Source organism: Amblyomma americanum, chromosome 1, assembly GCF_052857255.1.
Source record: "Amblyomma americanum isolate KBUSLIRL-KWMA chromosome 1, ASM5285725v1, whole genome shotgun sequence".
In the NCBI taxonomy this organism is placed as follows: Eukaryota; Metazoa; Arthropoda; class Arachnida; order Ixodida; family Ixodidae; genus Amblyomma; species Amblyomma americanum.
The window spans coordinates 388,976,850-388,982,849 of NC_135497.1; positions in this window are offsets into that span (position 1 = coordinate 388,976,850).

Here is a 6,000-nt window from a genome sequence, read left to right on the forward strand (position 1 = left end):
TTTACAATCTCTTTATCAAAACTAAAGATCTGAATAAATACTGTCGCCGAGAAACGTAGGGCGACACAAAAGAAGGCTTTTAATCCGAAGGCCAAGAAGACCAGCAGCGCGCGTCCGAGCGGAAAAGTCGTCGTCTTCGCTTCCACACGAGCCCAGCCATGCCGTTCGGCCGCATGGCGGCGCTCGCAGAACGTGAGAAGTGTGGCATTGGCCCCCTCCTTTCAAGAGGCATCGCCTCGATGTCTCCGGTAAGGGGGAAAAACAGAATTGAGGCACCGAAAGTGCGAAGGTGCGTGTGGCGGCGGCACTGAATGTGAACTCCGACAATGGCTAACGGGTGTAATAGGGTTTTATGCGGGACACGTGGACGACTTCAGACTTGGGCGGTCGAGAAGAGCGGAAGACTCCTTGAGGGAACACTTCATAGTTCACCTCGCTGAGTTGACGTAGCACTTCGTAGGGGCCGAAGTAGCGGCGCAGAAGCTTTTCAGAGCGCCCGCGCAAACGTATAGGGCTCCATACCCAGACGTACTAGCAGGGTTGGTAAATCACCTCCCTGTGGCGGGGATTGTAACGCCGGGCGTCAGTTTTCCGCTGGTGTCGAATCCGTTGTCTAGCAAGGTGGCGAGCGGCTTCTGCATCACGAATGAATTGGTCAGCGCCGGTGACAGACGAAGGGGCACAATCTGGGAGCAGCATGGCGTCCAGCATGGTCAGGGCGTCCCGGCCATACACCAAACGGAAGGGAGTGAAGCGCGTCGTTTCTTGGAGGGCGGTGTTGTACGCAAACGTGACGTAAGGGAGTAATTTGTCCCAGTTGCGATGGTCAGCGTCGACATACATAGACATCATATCTGCAATGGTCTTGTTCAGCCTCTCAGTCAGACCATTCGTTTGAGGATGGTAAGCAGTCGTTTTTCTATGACTGGAGCCACTGGGACGCAGGACCTCATGTGTAAGAGCCGAGGTAAACGCGGTGCCCCGCTCAGTTAATACAACCGCGGGGGTGCCATGGCGAAGCACAATGTGGCGAACAAAAAACTGTGCAATTTCAGCTGCGGTGCCACGGGGAAGAGCCTTGATTTCACAGTAGCGGCTGAGGTAGTCCGTGGCAACAATATACCGGTTACCCATGGAGGACACTGGGAATGGGCCCAGTAAGTTCATGCCGACTTGCTGAAATCGGATTTGCGGTTGATCAATTGGCTTCAGAAGGCCGGCCGGTTTTGTCGGCGGTATCTTCCGTCGTTGACACTCACGAAAGGTTCGAACGTAGCGTTGGACGACCGCAGCAAGCCGAGGTCAGTAGTACCTGTGGCGGAGGCGTCCCAATGTTCTGGAAAAACCAAGGTGGCCAGAAGAAAGGTCGTCGTGGCATCGAGCGAGAACTTCCTGACGAAGCGCGGTTGGGACAACGAGGAGATACGCAGTTTCGGTCGGGCCATAGTTTTTCTTGTAGAGGACTCCATCTATCAAGCAAACCGACGAAAGTCCGCGAGAGAAGAGTCTGGGCGAAGACGGAGCGGTTCCTTCGAGGTACTCGGTTAGAGGTAGCAGTTCGCAGTCGGCCCTCTGGTGGCGGGCAAGGTCGGATGTGGTGACAGCACCGAGGAAGAATCGTCGTCGGGCTCATCTGGTGGGCACGGAAGAGGAGCTCGGGAGAGACAGTCTGCATCGCTATGCTGCTGACCCGACTTATACACGATAGTGACTTCGAACTCTTGCAACCGAAGGCTCCACCGTGAGCCCCGATGGATCTTTGAGGTTCGCAAGCCAACACAAGCAGTGATGATCGCGGACGACTCGAAACGGGCGGCCGTACAGGTAGGGACGAAATTTGGTGATTGCCTACACAACAGCGAGACACTCCTTTTCCTTGGTGGAATAATTCATTTCGGCACGGGACAAAGTGCGACTTGCGTATGCGAACACGCGTTCCACACCGTCTTGCCACTGCACAAGCACCGCACCGAGGCCAACATTGCTGGCATCTGTGCGCAGTTCCGTGGCGGCTTTCTCGTCGAAGTGGTCAAGGATAGGCGTAGATTGGAGGCGGGCCTTAATTTCTGTGAAAGCTGTTTCCTGATCCTGGCCCCAGAAGAAGAGCTCGGAGTCTTTTGTCAGGCAAGTCAGCGGCTCTGCGAGCTTGGAGAAGTTTTCAACGAACCTCTGATAATAGGCGCAAAGCCCCAGAAAACGCCGCAAGCTTCGTTTATGTGTTGGCTGGGGAAATGCAGCAACGGCGGCGGTCTATTCTGGGTCAGGGCTAACGCCCTGAGCGCTCACAATATGGCCAAGAAACTTGAGCTCCCTAAATGCGAAGTGGCACTTTTCAGACTTCAGAGACAGACCTGCGGTACGAATGGCCTCGAAAACAGCACGCAAACGTTTCAGGTGCTCCTCGAACGTGTCGGAGAAAATCATGACGTCGTCGAGATACACAAGGCAGGACTGCCACTTCTTGTCAGTTAGTACGTTGTCCATCATACATTGGAACGTTGCAGGGGCTGAACACAAGCCGAAAGGAAGCACCTTAAATTCGTACAATCCGTCAGGAGTAACGAAGGCGGTCTTTTCTCGGTCACGTTCGTCGACCTCGATTTGCCAATAACCGCTACGCAGGCCGAGTGACGAAAAGTAGGTAGCATGGCGTAGGCCATCTAATGAGTCATCAATGCGTGGCAGTGGATATACATCCTTCTTGGTAACGTTGTTGAGACGTCGATAATCCACGCAGAACCATAGGCTGCCATCTTTCTTTGCGACGAGAACAACAGGTGATGCCCAGGGACTCGTCGATGGTTGTATGACGTCGTCGGGGAGCATTTCGGCAACTTGGCGGCGGATGGCATCACGTTCCTTCGGCGAAACGCGATAAGGACGCTGACATAGTGGTCTGTGGTCACTATCGACGATAATGCGGTGCTTAGTTATTGGCGTCTGAAGAACCTTAGAGGTTGACGCAAAACAGTCGCGGAAAGAGTCAATAAGGCTTTCTACGCGGCGTTTTTGATTGGTCAGAAGGTCAGGGTTTACGTCGATCGTAATGGCTGGGGCCGTGTCCTGTACCGCTGTTCCGGGGTCTGTCGTGGATAAGGCACACTGGACGGCATGCTCGCCAAGTTCTTCAAAATGGGCAATCACTGTGTTTTTCGTGAAATGTTAGGGTTCGCTTCTAAAGTTGGTCACTAAGAGCTCGGAACGCGCCTGAACAAGGTCGACAAGGGCGCGAGCAGCGCAAACTTGCCGAGACAGTAACAGCGACATGTTCGCTTCGGCAATGCCCCGAGTAGTGAAGCTGGTATCACACTCGACTGTGACAAACTTGCTTGCTCTCGGCGGTATCGTTGTGTGGTCGTCAGAGATGCGTAGTGCTGCTCAGTGCGGCTCGGGGTCTGTAGCAACGGCTCGCTGTGTCGAAAACAATACCAAGTGCTCATGCAGGTTGACGACCGCGCCATACCCTTTAAGGAAGTCCATGCCGAGAATTAGTTCTTTGGAGCACTCTCGTAGCACGGCGAAGGAGCCAATGAAAGTTGGACCTCGGATCTTTATATGGCAGGTGCAGACGCCAACCGGCGTCACCACATGGCAACCAGCTGTGCGTATCTGTGGCCCATGCCAAGGTGTTAGAACCTTTCTGAGGGTCGTGGCTAGGTGGCTGCTCATGACCGAAAAGTCGGCTCCGGCATCCACGAGTGCTGACACGCCATGGCCATCGGCGGCAACAAGAATTTCGGCAGCGGAAACAATTCTTTGACAACTCGTCGGTGAGGTGTTTGGTGCCGTGCCGTCGTCGATGGGGTCGTCGGTGAGGTCATCGGTGTGGTCGTCGACGCGGTCGTCGGTTAGTTCGGCGGTGGCATCGCCGTTGCGGTTGGCGGTGAGATTGTCTTTGAGGCCAGCGGCTGGGGTCGTCGGCGTTGGGGTCGTCGCATGTAACCGTCGGATGGAGGCTGCTCACTCTCTGCGGCAGCGGCGGTCCTACCCCCGGAGGCCGCCGTCTTCAGTTTTTCCGGCGGGGGGACGTGCGTCTGAATTGGCCAGCGGATGATGCGTGACTGGGAACCTGTCTTGGAGGCGGCGACCTAGACTGACGTCGTGAAAGCGGTGAGGGCAGCACATGATCGGCCAAGTACTGCTCAATGTCTCGCGGTCTCTCACCATAGCGTGGTCGAGGTGCGCTCGGTGGAAATCCTCTTAATCCCATCCGCCGGTATGGGCAGTTGCGGAGGACATGACCAGGCTCCCCGCAGTCGTAGCATAACGGACGGTTGTTGGGTGTGCGCCACACGTCCGCTTTTCTAACAGGGCGCGGGTCACGCAGCTCAACGGGGGGAAGGTATCCCTGCGTTGGTTCGGCCGCAGGGCGGAATGCCTGTGGCACTGGCGCAGGTCTCCGCAGGGCTTCACTGTAGCTCATGATGTATGGCTCCGGCTGCGGTGTCCGTAGGGCTTCGCTGTAGCTCATGATGTACGGCTCCGGCTGTGGTGCCGGTGGTGGCTGGACCATTCGCCGAATTCTGTCACGGACGGCATTGGCTACAGCTGCAACACTGGCAGGTGGAGCATCTAAGCGCAGGTTGCACAGTTCCTCTCGAACCACACTGCGCACAAGCTCTCGAAGCGCCTCGTCTCCGGTGACTGGCAGTGACGCACAATAGTTGGTGGCCGCAACTCTGCCCAGAAGACCGTACTGCGCACTGCGTTCCTGCAAGGAACGTTCCATGGCCGTGGCTTTGGCGAAGTCAGCAAAGGTTCTTGGAGGGTCGCGTATGAGGCCAGCGAAGAGCTGCTCCTTCACACCACGCATGAGGTGGCGCACCTTCGTAGCCTCGGGCATGGCAGGGTCAGCCCGACTGAAGACACGCGGCATATCTTCAATAAACATGGTCACGCTTTCATTCAACTGCTTTGACCTGGAGTGAAGGGCGATTTCGGCGTTTTCCTTGCGTGCGTTGGTGCTGAAGGTAGCGAGCAACTCACGACGGAACGCTTCCCAGCTGGTAAAAGATGCCTCATGGTTCTCGAACCATGTCTTCGCCGAGTCTTGGAGCGCGAAATACACGTTTAGTAGTTTTCGGTCGTCGTCCCACTGGTTAGAAGTGGCCACACGGTCAAAGCCGGACAACCAGTCCTCGACATCCTCGCACCGATCGCCGTGGAAGGTTGGCGGCGAGCGAGGTGTGAGGACTACACCCGGGGGGCAGTGCCGGAAGGCTGTCCTGTCTGACTGCCAGTAGTAGACGTCATAGTACGCACCGACCTCGTCAGTGGCTGACACTCAGGTTACAGGCCTCGCAGGCTGCGGCTCGCTTTGTGGACGGATGTTGTGTCCAAGCGGCGCTGATAATCGTCAGAATTGTCCCCGGGGTCAGCGTTCATGGGACGATACCCAGCGGCTCCACCAAAATGTCGCTGACAAACGTCTGGCGACACAAAAGGGGGCTTTTAATCCGAAGGCCAAGAAGACCAGCAGCGCGCTTCCGAGCGGGAACGTCGTCTTCTTCGCTTCCACACGAGCCCAACCATGCCGTTCGGCCGCATGGCGGCGCTCGCAGAATGTGAGCAGTGTGCCAATATAAAGATAACTTCACTATTGAAGTATAAGGGATCACCTAATGTGATGATTCAGAATATAGACGGCACCGAACTCACTGGAAAACCACTTGCAGATGCGTTTAATGAACATCTCTTCAATCTTAAGATGCAAGATACCGTTCACAACAATCTGGAAAACCTTCGATGGAATAGGGAGACGATTTTTCTGCACCAACCAAGTGAGGCTGAAGTGTTTACAGTTATAACGAGCCTAAACAACAGTAATGCCAGAGATGTCGTTGGTTTTAAATTTATACCTCTTAAATATGTTGCTGATCTCCTTGCCTCAGTTATAACGCATATCTTCAACCTTGTTCTTAGTCAAGGTGTCTCCTCACAAAATGCAGCTTGCACGGGTAACTGTTGTTCATAAACAGGGCAACAATAATGACATGAACA